This window comes from Macrotis lagotis, chromosome 2, assembly GCF_037893015.1.
Source record: "Macrotis lagotis isolate mMagLag1 chromosome 2, bilby.v1.9.chrom.fasta, whole genome shotgun sequence".
NCBI classification, from domain to species: domain Eukaryota; kingdom Metazoa; phylum Chordata; class Mammalia; order Peramelemorphia; family Peramelidae; genus Macrotis; species Macrotis lagotis.
Genome location: NC_133659.1, coordinates 222,884,097 through 222,903,334, shown reverse-complemented (window position 1 = coordinate 222,903,334; position 19,238 = coordinate 222,884,097). Strand labels below are relative to the sequence as shown.

The window sequence follows — 19,238 nt, the reverse complement described above, 5'->3', positions numbered from 1 at the left end:
AACAACCCTTTTTTCCTTGTTGTTCACTCTGTTCATTTTTATATTTTATTCCCATTTATACAAAAGAAGTTCCAATGGCCTAAGTAGATACTAGAAGATAGAGTTGGATCTCTGTAAAAACACAGACAATGGTCTTGCTTCAGTGTAGCTAAGATATGAAGAGAGACATGTTCATTTGGAAGACTCACATGTAATGAGACAACATTCAAATCATGTTCCAATCAACCATAAGTTTTCACAAGCATGAGAGCTTCTTTTTCTGTGTGGAGTTTGCAAATGAACTTTAATTTATTACTATTATTACAATAATGTTATAAGAGTAAACATAAATGCCCCTCTCCCCCCAAGAAGATGAGAAACCTCAAGAAGAGAGAGAGAGAGAGAGAGAGAGAGAGAGAGAGAGAGAGAGAGAGAGAGAGAGGTACTTCAGTCTGTGTTCAGATTCCAATGGCTCTGTCTCTGGAGTGAGTTGCTTTCTTTATAAGTCCACCAGAGAAGTTGCTTCAATATTTTTCTCACAGTTACTAGCTGTATTTCCCTTCACTCTATTCCTCCCCATTATCATTTATTTTATTCTCTTTCCTTTCATCCTGACCCTGTCCAAAAGTGTATTGAATCTTAGTACCCTCTCCCTCGATCTTCTCTCTCTTCTATCACCTCTTCCCCCCCTTCCCTCCCCCCCCATTCCCCCTTATCCCATCCCTTTCTTCTTATTTTTCACTAGGGTAAGATAGATTTCCTCACCCTATTAAGTGTGTATGTTATTTCTTCTCTGAGCCATTTCTGATGAGAATGAAGGCTCACTCATTTCCCCCTTGCCTTCCCCCTTTCCACTCCATTGTAAAAGCTTTCTTTGACTCTTATGTAAACTTTCTTAATTTCTTCTTCATCTCCTTTCCCTTCTTCCCAGTACTTTCCTTTATCACCCATTGACTCCATCTTTTTTACTATATTATACCATTATATTCCGCTCCTTCCTGTGCCTTGTCTATATATGCTCCTTCTAACAGCTCTTATAAGTGAGAAAGTTCATATGAGTTATCAACATCTTCTTCCCGTGCAGGAATACAAACAGTTCAATATCATTAAGTTGCTCATAGTTAGTCCTTCTTTTGCACCCCCTCTATGGTTCACCAGAGTCCTGTACTTGGAGATCAAACTTTCTGTTCAGCTCTGGTTGTTTCAATAGGAAAGTTTGAAAGTCCCCTGTTTCATTGAAAATCCATCTTTTCCCCTGAAAGAGGATGTTCAATTTTGCTAGGTAGTTGATTCTTAGTTGCAAACCAAGGTCTTTTGCCTTCTGGAATATCATATTCAAATCTCTATGAGCCCTCAATGTAGATGCTGCCAGATCCTGTATAATCCTGACTATGGAGCCTTGGTAGTTGAATTGTTTGTTTCTGGCAGCTTTTAGAATTTTCTCTTTGATTTGGGAGTTTTGGAATTTGGCTATAATATTCCTGGAAGTTTTTCTTTTGGGATCTCCTTCAGGAGGTGACCGGTGAATTCCATAAATTTCTATTTCACCCTCTGCTTCTAGGATCTCATGGCAATTTTGCTGTATTATTTCTTGAAAAATGAAGTCTAGGCTCTTTGCCTGGTCATGGATTTCAGGTAGCCCAATAATTTTTAAATTATTTCTTCCAGATCTGTTTCCAAGGTCAGTTGTTTATCCAATGAGATATTTCACATTTTCTTCTAATTTTTGGCTTTTTTTGGAAGTTTCATTTCTTCCTGTTTTCTTGTAAAGTCTTCAGCTTCCTTTAGTTCCATTCTGCATTTGAAGGAGTTATTTTCTTCAGAGAACTTTTTTATCTTTTTTTCCACCTGGCTAATTCTGCTTTTTAAGGTATTCTTCTCCTCCTTTACCTTTTGTTTTGCTTTTTTTCCATTAGGCCTAAACTGGTTTTTGACATATTATTTTCTTCAGTATTTTTTTGTATTTCTTTCACCAAGCTGTTGATTTGGTTTTCATGATTTTTCTGTATCACTTTCATTTCTCCTCCTAATTTTTTCCTCCGCCTCCCTTAATTGCTTTTCAAGTCTTTTTTGAGCTCATCCATAGTCTGAGCCCATTTTCTATTTCTCTTGGAGGTTTTGGATATGGAAGTTTTGATTTTGTCTTCATCTGAGTATGTGTTTTGATCTTCCATGGGGCTAAAGTAACTCTCTATGGTCAGATTCTTCTTTTTCTGTTGTTTACTCATTTCCTCAGCCCAAGACTAATTTACAGCACTTCCAAAGCTTTGGGGTTTTTTAAGAGGGGGACATTCCACTGGGACCTTTATTCCTCCAAGGTCTTATGCTCTCTTGCCTGTGCTTTGATATATAGATGACCACAGCACTTCCCTCTGCCCTGGAGTTGTAAGGAGGAGTCCTGCTTGGCTATCTTAGCATGGAAGCCCAAGCTACAACCTGGATCTGAGTGTGGGCAAACAGCAGAGTTCTACCCTGAGGGAAAGCAGAGAAATTTCTGCAGTCTCCTCTGACCCCCTTACTGTCCCTCCTCACCCCTTCAAGCTGTTTCTGGGCTGCATTGCTACCAGGGCTTTTTCCAACTCCCAGTCTTGGTGAAACACACCTTTCCCATGGAACTTCTAAGTTATCTTGGACTGGGAAAATGTATCACTCAGTCTTTCTTTGAGTCATAATTTGATGACTTTTGGAGTTTTGGGGGGGAAGGAGTTCCCGGGAAATGCTACCTTCTATGCCGTCATCCTCAATCTGCCCAACATGAGAGCTTCTAAAACAGGAGAGAATAGTGTAGAACTATGCTGTTGTTTTCCCTTCATTTTTTGAAGAGGACCAATGACATCATGGAACAATTTCTTGATTTTCCTTGAATTGGACTTAAGTAAAACTGAGTTGCAGAAAGTTATCAACCTAACTCTCTCTTCCAGAGTCACTGAAATCCAGTGGCAAGACAAAAGTCAAGGTGGCTGACAAGGGGTCAGGATAAAGTTGATGACTTTGGTGTCTTTGATGTCTAACTAAACTCTTAAGCATTCCATAGTGCCTGTTTCAGTCATCTTCAGGGGCACTGGAACAAATTCTTTTCATCTACCCATTTCACCAGAGGAAATGTTCACATGCTTGGGGTAGACATCCCACTAGGTCACTGATGCATCTGAGACCCATTGGTTATCCTCAATTTGATTGCCAAGACAGTTCAACCAGGATGTGGCTACAAATTTTTGGAGCCACCAGGTGAGAGTTGAGTGCCAAGTAGATATTAAGGGTGAATGAGTATCCCTAAAAAAGCTTGGCAAGCCTTCACACCAGAGGTGTCAGACAAATACCTCTAGCCCTACTAGCAATAAATCCTTGAAGCAAAAGAAGTCAAACTTGGAAAGGGGCTGATTTTTTATCTGTCAGGATGTTCATCTTTCACCACATGGGAAGACTGGGTCCAGAACCTATAAGAACCCAGAACTAAGGTCTATGTGTGGAAGAGGTTCCTGGACCATAATGACCTCTGACATGGAACATGGTTATTGCATATTATCTATGTATTTCTTATTATTGGTCACTCTCTTCTTAAACTGAGTCATTTGTAATTTTCCAAAAGTAAATCAGCCTGAACTTCTCTCTTTCTGTTCAATTATGGGCTCAATGTACTGTCCATCCATATAGCACTTGAATACTGAATACTGAATTCTATAGATGATATAGATATATATACATATATATATATATATATGTATATATATATATCAATAAATTAGCTCTATGGTGTTATCTATCAAGCTGCACATCATAGTCTGAAAAAGTCATTCTTCATAGCAAATTAAATATTGACGTCTATATTCCAAATAGAATAAATTATATTTTCCCTCAGGAAGCAAAACAAAGTTCATTGAGGTTTTCTCAATAGGAACTCTTAGGGGCCAACTGACTCCAAACTACATTGACTGGAGGCACTTCAAAAAATGAGTTCCAAAAGCTGTAGCAAAGGAATTGCAGGTTGGCTCTTGTAGAGAAAAATCTCAAAATCTGGATAAGAATTTAACAAACAGATTCAAGGGTTGGAAATGCCAGCATTTTTATGGGAGTCCAATTTCTGCTTGCAAACAGGGTGACATTTTGCAAAGGTTACAATGGAGAACAAACCTGATTGGACTTAGAGTAAAATGTTATCTGGACTTCTGCCAAGAAATTACTTTTCTCTCAAGGGTTTTTCTTTGCAATGATTTTCTGAGGAACAGCCTAAAGTTTTCAATGAATAAGTATCATGGTTTCAATTTTCTTCCAAAATTGAGGAGTGGAAGTGAATTTTGGCAGAAGAGACAATGTACCCATGGCTTGATGTTAAAATTTAACTTGAAATCTCACAAAAATCTTACCAAATATTCCAGGGAGAATATTCCAAAATAAAAATATGATGTTTAAATTATTAAAAAAAACCCTTGGCAAAGGTTTTCAATGAAATATAGAGAAGAAACTTCCTACTTTCCCACTCTCCAAAAAATTTTTAACATCCACCATTAATACCAGTATCATTAATATGAATTAATGATAAAAGGGGAATTGGGGAAGGAGAATAGAGGAATATGGATTAGTGAAAGTAAGATCAGGAATTCTTTCCTTCCTTCCTTCCTTCCTTCCTTCCTTCCTTCCTTCCTTCCTTCCTTCCTTCCTCCCTTCCTTCCTTTCTTTCTTTCTTTCTTTCTTGTAAGAAATAAGGTATTTTAGGGGTAGCTAGATGGTGCAATGGATAGAGTACCAGCCCTAGAGTCAAGAGTACCTGAGTTCAAATCCTGCCTCAGACACTTAATAATTACCTAGCTTTGTGGCCTTCAGCAAGCCACTTAACCCCATCCTTGGAAAAAAAAAAGTAAAGTATTTTACTTTTGTAATGAAAATTATCAGTCAATAATTTTTTATGAAATCTGAAATTAAAAATAATTATGCATTATATACTCCCCTCTCTTTCAAAATATGTTCAGTCACTAGTCCTGGTGATCACATAGAAACTTGAAGGAGGTGTGACTTCTGGCCATATGTAATGTAATTACTGGACCAGGACTCAATGGATATACTAAAAGGACCACTCTTTCCTCTCATTTAATTTCTTTCTGGCTTTAAGGCATGAGGATAACTATCTGTGGGGTTAGGAGGTGATGCCTTTATCCTACCCTGCTGTGAAATATGAATACATGTCTGCCTAAGCTATATAACATGACTAGGGTCATGTTAGTGAATTATCTTGCACTGTGTATATAAGAAAAATAAAGGCATTATTCTTCTTGGTCCAAGTTAGAAAAAACATTTTAAAAAAAATTTTCACTAAGCAGCATTTAAATTGAAAATCTCTATTTTTGGGGGTGGCTAGGTGGCACAGTGGATAAAGCACTGGCCTTGGAGTCAGGAGTACCTGGGTTCAAACCTGGTCTCAGACATTTAATAATTACCTAGCTGTGTGGCCTTGGGCAAGCCACTTAACCCCATTTGCCTTGCAAAAACCTAAAAAAAAAAATCTCTATTTTGAGAAAGTTCATTTTACGGCAGAAAAACAGGTTCACAAAAATTACTCTTATTAAAATGAGTTCTATTTTCAAACTTGATGTAAAATTTCCAATTCTTAGGGGCAGCAAGGTGGCGTAGTAGATAAAGCACCGGCCCTGGAGTCAGGAGTACCTGGGTTCAAATTCAGTCTCAGACACTTAAGAATTACCTAGCTGTGTGGCCTTGGACAAGCCACTTAACCTTGTTTACCTTATGAAAACCTAAAAAAAAAAAATTTCCAGTTCTTATAAAGAAATTTTCACTAGTCTGTTGTCCACTTCTGCAGGCTAATATTCCTTTATTATTATGAAAGACTTCATAGAAATTGGACAGATTACCATTCACTATTTTTTCATCTTTTCAGAAAGAATCCAGTACACTTGCTAGACTAAAACTGACATCTTTAAAGGCGTGCAATGAAAAGATTCCCAAAATGATTGTAAGGAAATCACTCAGTGCCAATAATGTCATCAACAGGCATGTTTTGCTACTCTTTAAAAAAGAATAGCTGAACAAGTTAAAAATAGATTTAGTGAAGAATATGCAATGAATTGGAGTCACTGTAAATGGATCAAATATATCCAGGGTCCTATTTAAATAATTGATCTGTGCACCTGCCCAGAATATAAGACTTAGCTCAGAATCTAAGACAGCAGGAGCTTTAGCATAAGCTTTCTTATGCTAAAAATAAAAGGTTTTTTAATAACCATGCCTAGATCTTGAATATAAGAGTCAGAAAGTACTGCAATTAAATAACATATTGTAATGTAAACAAGCATATTTGTTCACATAGAGGATCTACCACAAAAATTAATATCAAAGTCAGAAGACAATAGAAGCTAAATTCTCTAGTTCATGAGACATATCATTTAAGGATTCTAACTTTTTTTTGGAACATGAATTCCCATAACAGGGGACACTAAAATACTTAATATCCATTTTTTCCCTTGAAGATTAAGTCTTTCATTTAGAAAGTATGATGAAAGCTAGCAACATTGCACAGTTCTGCCTCCCTTAAAGCCAGTTCACTTGCATGTCAAGACATCACCTTCATGATGTGATTAGTCCTCTTTGATAATGAAAAACAAACAGAAATGATGAAAGGATGACATTTATTGAAACATTAAGAACTCCTAATGGAGTCACTAAAGTGACTGGTACAAATGAATAAACAACAAAGAAAACTGCCTCACCTGCTCCTGTTTGACCAGCTCATCCCAATCAGTCTTTAAGATGTGTAGCAGGTGCTCCCCTCCCTTTCAAAATATGCTCAGTCACTAATCCTGGTGATCACATAGAAACTTGAAGGATATGTGGCTTCTGGCCATATGTATTGTAATTCCTGGACCAGAACTCAATGAATATACTAAAAGGGCCACTCTTTCCTCTCATCTACTTTCTTTCTGGCTTTAAAGCATGAGGATAACTATCTGTGGGGTTAGGAGGTAATGCCTTTATCCTACCCTGCTATGTAGTATGAATACATGTCCTGCCTAAGCTAGAATAGAGCTGCCTCTTTTGTGTCTTCTTTCCTTTGATACCAGGCCTTGTGAGAACTACAAAAGCTTAGTGGTCTGTTGAGATCTGAATCAGCAGCAATTCCTGGCAAGACAAATAAAGTGGTATCCTCTGATGAGGCAATAGCTGACAGCAAGGAGGAATAATTGTATCAGGTAGTTCAAACAAGGCCAGGAAAGAATGGTTCAGCAAAGGGAAGATTGCGTTGGAGCAAAAAGAAGAGTAAAGAAAAATATAAAGAAGAAGATATCATTGTTAGGTGAAATGGCAAATCAGTACCGTTCAAAAAATGTTTCCTGCTGAACTGAGGTTCAAATACTGGCTTTCCAATAAATAATGTAATTGACATAAATACATAAGCAGTAAAGTTCTCCATCTTAACTTCTTCCATTGACCAGTTTAATTGATTTCACTATTAATGCTACTTTAGAGAATTCTGGTCTAATCATGCTATTATTCTTTTGTACTTAGCATGTGGTTTGGTTTTTTTTTTTTGGTGTAGGATTAAAGGACCTGTAAATACTAATTCATGTATGTAGAGTAGGTATCTTTCTAAATCTCCCCTTTTTAGTATAGGGAAAACCCTCAACTAAATAGAATATTACTCAGAGTTGAGGTGATGAATCAATGAATATGAGATCTGTGAAACTACTTCCCATATCAAGGAATCAGGTTTCCCACAATGAATTCAGTACATATTCATGAACAGCCTGATTTGGTCTCATTAAATCTTTTCTGTTTGGTTTCATGAGATTCTTCTTTTTGGAAATGAAACTTTTATTCTCAATCCCAGACAAAAATAAAAGCCATATTCTTCCATGACATTGGTTCAACTTGTTAACTAATACAATATTCAGATGAGTCAAATTGATCATAGAACAGAGAAATTTCTTGTGCTGAGGGCAAAATTGTATGTCTTCAGTTCTGAGACTTTTTACATCCCTACTTATGCCATTGAATGGCCACAACTGCCTCATTTTCCTTGAGCATCTCATTCATGTGAATAGGAGCCTCTGGGTTCCAGGCCAAGGACAAGACAACACCGCCTTGCACATGGCGAAATACTATTTTGAATTTGAGCTACAGAGGCTACCTTGGTAATGGTATTTTAGGGGAAAGTTATTTAATCTTTCTATATTTTCAGTTCCTCATATATCAAACATAAATAATAAAATCTGGTTTATCTAACCCATAAGGATGATATAAGGGAGAAAAGATTATAAAAATATAAAATCTCATATTCATAAAATGAGGAATGGAAACTTTAAAGAATTTAATTTCAGAAAAAATAAATCAACAAACCATAAGTGATCAATCAAAAGGAAAAATTAGTCAAGGTGGATTTATAAGTGAATTCTATCAAATGTTTAAAGATAATACATATGCTACAAAATTTTCAAAAAATTAAAAAAGAGGGGCAGCTAGGTGGTATAGTGGATAAAGCACCGGCCCTGGAGTCAGGAGTACCTGGGTTCAAATACAGTCTCAGACACTTAATAAGTACCTAGCTGTGTGGCCTTGGGCAAGCCACTTAACCCCATTTGCCTTGCAAAAATCTAAAAAAAATTTAAAAAATTAAAAAAGAATTATATGAGATGGTAATCAGAAAATTCTCAAAAAGCTAAACATTCTATCAATGAAAAATATTTTTGTGTCTATCTTCTGTTGCCAAATATACCTCTTCTATCTTCTCTTAGCTTTAATTTTTTTTTCTAAAAAGACACTGAATCTTTGATCCCATGAGATAATATCCAATAAATAGTCATTAATGATCTTTGTTTAATGCTAGACCATTTCTTCTCCTACATTCTCTATATTCAAGTTCTTATCAATTCTTTTGAGTTTAATAAGAGCTATTCTTTCTCCCATACTCCAATCCTACATCGCTTTCATGTCCAAAATAAAACTCATTATTATTTCCCACCCACACTCATGACTCTTCTGAACTTCTCTATTTCTATTGAAGACAGTACCATCCTTCCAGTTGCCTCACCTCTACCCCATAGAATCCCTAGCTTCCTTTAAAGCTCAAGTTCAAGTACTGCCTGCTATAGGATGCCTTTCTTAGATTCTTTCAGTTTCTATTTACTTTCTATCACTAAAATTATCTTGCATATATACTTTGTATTTATTTTTGTATAGACTTATGCTAGGTGCTGCCCTTATAAGATGTGAACCATGTGACTACTGAAATGGGAAGAAAAGGCACTTTTATGAAAAGAAGAAATAAATCACCTTGGTAAGAATTTAAGGTATTGCCCCTTTCATAGTTGAGCAGTTGGTTGTCTTAAAAGGGGTAGGAACAGAGTTTTTGTTGAATAAAAAACTTATCAAATCTATGTATAAACATAGTTTTCAGATGGTATATAAGGAGAGCCAAAAAAAAGAGCCAAAAATTCATTTTTGAATAATAAAAATGTAAATCACCTTATAGAGCATTTAAGGTGATTTCCCTTTCATAGGGAGAGAAAGTGATTTATTTTCTTTAAACTAAAACCATTATAATAAAATATAATTATGAAGAAATAGTTTTCAGACACACTGAATTTAAGAAAACCAGTTTTTGAGGACTAAGAAAGAGTTGAGGCTTCAGAATCATAGAACATCAATTCATTACTTGTGTAATCAATTTAAGGCTTAAGAGGCTAAAACTTACTTATCTGAGCCACAGAAAGGATGAGAACATGCAACTAGCCTAAATAGTTATCAAAGAAGTAATAGGACCCACATATGAGGCAGGAATACATTATGAGAGAAACCAACTGGTAGAATGGACCCCCAGCTGAGGTAGTCTGCCATAGGACTGGAATGATGTTGTAGATCTTGCCACTGAATATTTCAATTATAAACTGATGGGAAAGAAACCTAGAAGAGAGAATGTAGACTGGTAGAGAGAAGAATGAAAAACTCTGATTTGCACCCTCCCTTGTTTTATTTGCACAAGCAACATTGGACACTGGAAGCAAACTAACTGTGATGCTCTGACTTTATTAGAATTGTTCCTGCTGACATGTGATTTTTCTATCTGATCTTCAGCTCTGGCCAACCCTAAATTGTAGAAGTAACCAGACCTAGATGGTATCTTGAATGTCCTTCCACTTTTTGATAGGGCTATCTTGCATATGTATTTTTCTCCAGGTACATGGTTGCAGAGTCAACATCATTGAACTCTTGCCTGTGTCATCCAGCACCAGATCATTAAATGGAGATAATAGAAATACCTACCTCCCAGGGTTGTTGTGAGAATAAATGAGATAATATTTCTTTTTTTTGAGATAATATTTCTAAAATATGCAAAAAATCTTCATGCATGATATTAATGAAAGTTATTGTTGTTATTGGGTTTCTTGATTTGTGGAAATAGCTGCAATTGCTTTATCTATTGTGTGTAAATTCTATTTGAGAGCATTTTGACTTTTGGAAGGACAGGAGAAAATATTTAGTCCACCATTTTGTTGATCAGAAAACTTTTCAAAGTAATTTAAAAATCTTGGGAGATAACATCATCCTGAAAAATAATATTTATATTTATTTGCATTTATATAAAACATTGTTTGCAAAGTGCATTTTGAAAAAACCCTCCTTTTATTCTCACGACAAAACTGGGAAGTGTTATCATTATATTCACGATTAACAGAAGTTTAAGTGACTTGCCTAGGGTCACATAGCTAGAGAGCATTTGAATCTGGATTATCAACTCAGACTTTCCTGATTCTAGGTCCAGTGCTTTATCCACTATGCTACCTAGCTGCCTAGTTAGAACTATCCTTCACTGCCCATATTGTCTTCCCTCTCACAGCATGAATAATAGGTTGGCATTAGAAAAGAGTTCTAGTATTAATGCTAAGTACTATCAGTAACAGTGAAACAGTAGTACTAGCAGTACTAGTATGATAGAAAGGAAAGAATGGTTTCAATTTTATTCTCTTTGTGTAGCACTTTGATATTTTGAGTATCTTTTATCTCACTGATGTGGGTATTCCTTTCCATGATACAGATTGCTATTCTTTGTGAATGGTCTTTGTGAGTTACTATGGCTAAAAAATGTATCATTGTGAAACCAATCTGGTAAAGACCCATTCCATGATTCTCTGGGCTGGTTCTTACAGGTCTCATGGACCACAAGCTATAGATATATGGCTTGTGTTCAGACCCTATTGACTTTGCACACTATTGTGGGTTAATAAACACTTTTATGTCACTGTTGATGGTGATGATAATAAGGAACAAGAGGTATTTTTTCTGTTCATATCAAAAATGGGGGGGGGGGCATGCCTATTGATTCCATAGACTTTTTCTTTAGTTTTTAGAAGACAGTGGGGTTAAGAGACTTGCCCAAGGTCACACAGCTAGGTAATTATTATATGTCTGAGACTGGATTTGAATTCAGTTCCTCCTGACTCCAGGGTCAGTGTTCTATCCACTGCGCTACCTAATTGCCTCCATTCCATAGACTTTGGGGATTGGAAAAGTCTTTGAAAAGTCATTTAGTTCAATTGGGTTCTGCCTGTGTTTTTCCAAAACAATCCAGAAAATGTTGAAATAATCTTAACATATTGTGGAGATGTGGTGCAAGATGAAAAGTTTTATGTTTATTCATGAGAATTGATGGGGGCTATGCATTGATGGAGAGAGAAAATAATTAAAAGTTGGAAGAGAATGAATGAAATTCATTCTTATTATTAAGTGCTTACCATTGAGTTAAGCATTAGAAATACAAGTAGAAAAAATTAAGACAATGATTGCTCTCAGGGACCTCATAGTCTAATAGGGTAAAGCAACACAAAGAAAAGATTTCAGCAGCAGATCAGATAGAAAGACTCAATAGTCCAGAAGGTGCAAGGCATGTATCAATGCATCTTCTTTAATTTCATTTGCTTAGATAAAATCATACCTTTGTTTCTGCTGTTGAACCATTTGGCATTTTGGGTTTTTTTATATGACTGCTGAGAAGGAAAGGGACAATTATCAGGTTACATCTGCTTTCTTAGATGATGTTCTATGAGGTTGGGCTAGAAGCAAGGTTGGTGGTCTAATGGGGCACTGCTATTCCTAGGGCTCCTAGGATGCAAAAATCTACACTGGGGTCTCAGGTCAGGTGGTGAAAGTGATTTGAAGCACCTGACAACACTACCTCTTGTAACTATCATTCCATGAGAAGCTTTTCTTTGTGGAATCAGGAAGACGGCATGTGTTAGGTTAACTCTGAATTATGAGAGTCAATGAGTACTCTGTAAAGAAGACAGAGAAAGAAAGAAAAAATTTATTTCTTATTCTAACTGCTTTAACTAATACTGACTTGCCTATAGCTTTGATGGCAGATGGTCAGCAGTTGGTGTTGATGTTGGTAATGGTCTGTTGGCAGATCTTTCTTCACAGAGTTGCTCCCTCAGATGATTACATCAGTCTGATTAAAAGACAGAATCGAAAGAAGGGAGAAGAGAGGTAAAGAAGATAGAAAAGATCATAAAAAGAGGGGAGGCTAAAGAAAGAAGTCACCACTTACCAATTAAGTCTTCACGTTGTATGGTTTTATTTTGGAACAGTGCTTGGGAAGCAATATTTGAATAGTTGGCACGTATATTATCTTAAGGCTTGGAAAACACTTTATATATGTAAGATATACTACTGACACAGATACATTTATTTATTTATTTGTTTATTTAATAAATTAAAGAAACTTCTCCCAATAATAGTTACTAATACCTATGTATTAAATCTTAAGCTCCTAGAATTAAATATTAAAATTATTGAATAAACAATTTATTAGAATAAATAATAAAACAAATAATAAAGATATTATTTACACTATTTTATTTAAAAAGATCAAACCCTCACTATAATAATAAATTAACTTATTAAAATCTAATTGCATTAAGCTCACACAAGACACTAATTAAAATCTCTCAAAAATCCTTTTCATGTGTCCTCTTAAGATAAAAATTAAATATCCCCCTAAGTTTTATAAGAGGTATGTTGAATAAATTCTTTAAAAATGAAAAAAAATGAGTTAAATTCAATCTCCCACAAAATAAATTATTTTAGTCCTTTTTAATTTGTCCTCATTTTAGCAATTATAGATTCCATTACAGATTTTTCTAAATTTATTGCAAATTATCAGTTTCTCACAGACTCTTCATGGAAACATCTTTATAATATTTCTTCATAAAATAATCCCTGATGGTTCTAAGAAGAAAGGATTTTTCATCATCTTTTTCTCTGTCTTCTCCACAGATAACTCATAGATCCTCACAGATTAACATTAGACCCCCCCCCACACACACACACACACACCCTACCTGACTCCATGGAGAGAAACATCTCATAAAATGACAGTTCAAATTGTAACTCCAAAATGTCAGCCAAATTGCCTTTTTATTTTCCTCTTAAAATTCAATGAAAATAGTTTAAATTTATTAGTCTCTGTAGGAGAACCTAGTAAAACAGCTATTATTTTCTCCCCATGGTCAAAAATTTTCAGTCCCCTGAAAAATCATTTGTAGTACTTTTGTTTTACATATCATAATACAGATTGCTTTAAAAATTATGGGCTGACCTCTCTAAATTTTAAAAATTATCTCTTTTCTTAGAAGTCTCTATAAATGAGGTTTTATACAAGAAAGACACTACTTCTAGGCTCAATCTTTTCCCCTTATCTGGCCTAGGATTTTCTACACTTCCAGTAAAAGATATTGAATTTCTTTATGTAGTGTCTTCCTCAATAGAAGCTTAACTTTTGGAGCCATTGTCTAACTCAAACGGTATAATTTTATCTGTTGTACAGTCTTTTCCCTTCAAAGATCTCTTAATTAATTGTTCATCACTATACTCCTCAGGGAGTCTTGACTGATTCTCCTTCAGAAAATAATTTCTATGAATTATTTTTATAGACATCTCACCACCACCACTACCACCACCACCACCACCACCACCACCACCACCACCATCATCACCACCACCATCACCATCACCACATCATTCTGGTATTATTGTATACCCCAACAAATTACCCAGTCTCTCAGTGGCTTAAAAAAGGACTAGTTCTGCATGTTTTTTTTTTTGGTTGGTTCCTTGAATCTGAAGTTATTGATAATGAACTTAAGCATAATATTGTAATTTTGTTTCTGTCAAAATTTTTAGAACCAAGGTCCTAACGAGTTGGTAAGCTTTCTTCTTTTTTTCCTGTTAATATATTAGTTTACTAACATAATCAAAGAGGAATTAAAGTTAATTTGACAGGCTTTGTTCCTGAAGTCATGTTAGCTCTTTGTAATCACCTTTTATTTTCCAAGATATTGACTAGTGAGCTGTTTAATATCTTTTTTCAATTGATATTGTATATTTCCAATTATGTCTTATGAAAGTTTTTCAACATTTAGCTACATGCATCTGCATATTTATAAGTTACATAATTTCTTTCCACCTTTCCTTCCCACATCCCTCCCCTCAGTGGTGAACAGTTTGGTGAGTATTATACATTTGTGTTTAACATATTTACAGATTAGTCATTCTCTGTATGAGGAATTAAGACTAAGAGAAAAGAAAGAAAGCTATTAGATGGGAACAAAAAAACCATAAGGAAAATGTTTTAAAAAGTGAACATTGTATTCATTTAGATCCTGTGGCTGTTTTTGTTGTTTTTGTTGATTTGCTTTTCTTTGTCTAGATGTGGATAGCATTGTCCATAACAGATCTCTGAGGGATGTCCTAGATCTCTGAACTGCTGAGAAGAGATACATCCTTCAAAGTTGATCAATTCACAATGTTGTTGTTAATGTGTACCATGTTCTCTTGATTCTGCTACCTTCTCTCAGCATCATTTCCTATAATTCATTCCATGCTTCTCTAGAGTCTGACCATTCATAGCTTCTTGTAGAACAATAGTACTCCATAACATTCATATACCATAATTGTTCAGCCATTCCCCAGTTAATGGACATTCCCTTAATTTCCAGTTCTTTGCCACTACTAAAAGGGCAGCTATGAATATTTTGAAACATTTGTGACTTTTCCCATTTTTTATTATTTTTTTCCTGAATATAGACCTTGCACTAGTATTACTGGATAAAAGGGTGTGTTCAGTTTTATTTCTCTTTGGGCACAGTTCTATTTGGGTCCCCAGAATGGTTGGAGCAGTTCACAACTCCATCAACAGTGTGTGTCAATGTCCAATCCTCCTACAACCTCTCCAACATTGATACTTTTTCTTTCATGTCATATTAGTTAATCTGATAGGTGTGAGGTGGTATCTCATAGTTGTTTTAATTTGCATTTCTCTAATCAGAAATAATTTGGAGCATTTTTTCATATAATTATATATAGCTTTAATCTCTTTATTTGAAAATTGCCTTTTCATATCCTTTGACTATTTATCAATTCGGGAATGACTTGTAACCTAATAAATTTGATTCAGTTTTCTAGATATTATTGAGATGAGATCTTTATCAGAACAACTAACTGTGAAAATTATTTCCCAGTTTTCCATTTTCCTTCTAAACTTAGTAGCTTTTAAATGTTTTTTTAATTTAATACAGTCAAAATCATACATTTTGCAATTTATAGTGTACTCTATTTCTTGTTTGGTCATAAATTTCTCCACTTTCCATAGATCTGATAGATAATTTCTTGATCTGTTCATTGGTCTATAGTATCACCCTTTATGTCTAAATCCTATAACCATTTTTACCTTATTTTGGTATAAGGTATGAGATGTGGGTCTATGCCTAATTTTTCTCATACTATTTTCTAATTTCCCCAACAATTTTTGTCAAATATTGAGTTCTTATTCCAGAAGCTTATGTCTTTGGATTTGTCAAGCTATTACTATATTAATTTACTATTGCTTTTGTACCTATCCTAATCTACTGATCTATTACTCATATTTCATAATCAATATCAGGAAGTTTTGATTACTGTTGCTTTATAGGACAGTTTTAGATCTGGTAGAGGAAGGCCACTCCACATTTTCTTCATCAGGTCCTTTGATATTCTTGATCTTTTGTTACGCCAGATGAATTTCATTATTATTTTTTTAGCTCAATAAAATATTTGAAACTTTGATCAGTATGGCACTGAATAAGTAATATAATTTGGAGAAAATCATTATTTTTTATTATATGAGCTCAGCCTACCCATGAGCAATTGACATTTTCCCAATTGTTTAGACATGATTTTATGTGAAAAGTGTTTTGTAATTGTGCTCATACAATTTCTGGGTTTGTCTTGGGAGATAGATTCAAAGTATTTAATGTTGTTTGCAGTTAATTTGAATGAAATTTCTCTTGCTATCTCTTATCTTTAGACTTTTTTGTTCATATATATATATAGAAATGCTGATGATTCAAGTGGATTTATTTTATATCCTGCTACTTTGTTGAATTTGTTAATTGTTTCAAGTAGTTTTTAGATGATTTTCTAAAGTTTTCTAAGTATACCATATCATCGCCAAAGAATCAGTTTTGCTTCTTCATTATCAATTCTAATTCCTTCCATTTTTTCTTCTCTTATTGCTAAAGCTAACATTTCTAATACGATAATGAATAGTAATGGTGATAATAGGCATCCTTGTTTCACCCCTTATCTTATTGGAAATGTCCTAGTTTATCTCCATTACAAATAATATCTGTTAATGGTTTTAATAGCTACTGCTTATTATTTTAAGGAAAACTTCATTTATTCCCATATGCTCTAGTATTTTTAATAGGAATGAATGCTGTATTTTTGTCAAAGACTTTTTTAACCCCTATTGAGAATATGATTTCTATTAGTTTTGTAATTGATATATTCAATTATTGTTTTCCTAATATTAAACCATCCCTACCTACCTTGTAAAAATCCTACTTGATCATTGTATATTATTCTAGTTATATCTTGCTATAATCTCTTTGCTAAAATTTTATTTAAAATTTTGCATGAATGTCCATTAGGGAGACTTGCCCTTTGTTTTGGTTCTTTCTGGTTTAGATTTCAGCATCATATTGTAGTCATAAAAGGACTTTGGCTGAACTCCTCCTATTTTTTAAATTAGTTTATAGAGAATTGGATTTAATTGGTCCTTAAATGTTTGGTAGAATTAACTTGTAAATCCATCTGAATCTGGAGACTTTTTATTAGGGAGTTTATTGATGATTTCTTCAATTTCTTTTTCTGAAATGAGGTTATTTAAGTATTTTTTCCTCTTCTGTTAATCTGACAGTTTGTACTTTTGTAAATATTCATCCATTTCATGCAGGTTATCAAATTTATTGGCATACAGTTGGGCAAAATAGTTCCGAGTTATCTCTTTAATTTCCTCCTCATTGGCAGTGAGTTCACCCTTTTCATTTTTGATACTTGTAATTTTGTTTTCTTCTTTCTTTTTTTAAATCAGATTGACCAAAAGTTTGTCTATTTTATTCATTTTTCATAAAACCAAGTCTTAATTTTATTTATTAGATCAATGATTTTCTGATTTTCAATTTTATTAAACTTTCCTTTGATTTTTGGAATTTCTAATTTGATATTTAATTGAGGATCTTTAATTTATTCATTTTCTAGTGTTTTAGTTGCATACCCAGATTTATTGTTCTTTCTCTATTTTATTCACATAAGCATTTAGAGATATACAATTTCCCTTAAAAACTGCTTTGACTGCATGCCATAAATTTTGGGATGATGTCTCATTGTTATCATTTTCTTGGATGAAATGATTGCTTATTCCTATGATTTATTGTTTGATCCACTTGTTCTTTAAAATTATTTAGTGTAAGGGGCAGCTAGGTGGCATAGTGGGTAGAGTACTGGCCCTGGAGTCAAGAGGACTTGAGTTCAAATCCAGTCTCAGACACTTAATAATATCACACTAGTTGTATGATATTGAGAAAGTCATTTAACTCCTTTGCCTTGCAAAAAAAAAAGAAAAGAAAATTATTTAATTTCCAATTAATTTTTGATTTATCTTTCCATGGCCCTTTTTACATGTAATTTTTATTGCATTATGATCTGAAAAGTACTTATTATTTCTGTCTCTCTACATTTGATTGTAAGGTTTTTATCTCCAAGTATATGGTCAATTTTGGTATAGATGTCATGTTCTGCAGAAAAAAAGGTATATTTTTTTCTGTCCTCATTCTGTTTTCACTTTCTTAACTTCCTTCTTGGTTTTTTTATGATTAGATTTATCCATGTCTGAGAAAGGGAGGTTGAGGTCTCCCATTATTATAGTTTTGCTGTCTATGTTTCCTTGTAATTCATTCAGCTTCTCTTAGAATGTGGTCACTATACCACTATATATATATATATATATATATATATATATATATATGAAATGTTTAATCATGACATAACTCCATTGCCTATGGTGCCTTTTAAGAAGATATAGTTTCCTTCCTTATCCCTTTTAATAAGATCTATTTTTGCTTTTTCTTTGTCTCAGATCAGGATTGTTACCCCTGATTTGTTTCCTTTCACTGAAACATAATATATTTTGCTCCACTCTTTTACCTTTACCCTTTGTTCTCTGCTTCAAATATGTTTCTGGGGTTGTTGGCTAGGTGGCGCAGTGGATAAAGCACCAGCCCTGGAGTCAGGAGTAACTGGGTTCAAATCTGGTCTCAGACATTTAAGAATTACCTAGCTGTGTGGCCTTGGGCAAGCCACTTAACCCCATTTGCCTTGCAAAAACCTAGCCCCACCCCCCCCAAAAAAAACAACAGATATGTTTCTGGTAAGCAACATACTGTGAGATTATGGTTTTTATTAACCACTTCCATTTTATGGGAGAGTTCATTCCAATCACATTTAAAGCTAAAATTATTAATTCTTTATTTCCCTCCATTTTATCTTTCTTCATTTGTACTTTTCTCTTTACTTTTTTCCTTATTTCTCCTAACCTATGTTTTGTTCCCTTTCCCCTTGAACTTTTTTTTTAGATGTTAACATTAAATTTACTTTCACTTATAACTTCCCTTCCCTTTTATTAGTCCCTTCTTCCCTTTTCTTTCCCCTTCCCTTCCTACTTCCCTGTAGGGTGGGATAGATTTTTTTAAACCCAATTGGGAATGTATGTTATTCCCTCCCTAAGTCAAATATTGAGTAGGATTTAATCAGTATTCATACTCTCCCTTCTTTCCCTCTACCATAATAGGTCTTAGTGCTTCTTCACCTAGTATTATTTATCCACCAATGCTTAACCTTCTAGTATAGTTCTTTTTATGTTTTTTTCTTGTACTTACATC

The 19,238-nt window shown here is 34.3% G+C and overlaps 1 pseudogene; it reads right to left on the bottom strand.

Annotated features, from left to right (window-relative positions):
- LOC141512096 (magnesium transporter NIPA2-like) overlaps window positions 1-19,238 on the bottom strand; it is a 102,960-nt pseudogene that overhangs the window by 64,089 nt on the left and 19,633 nt on the right.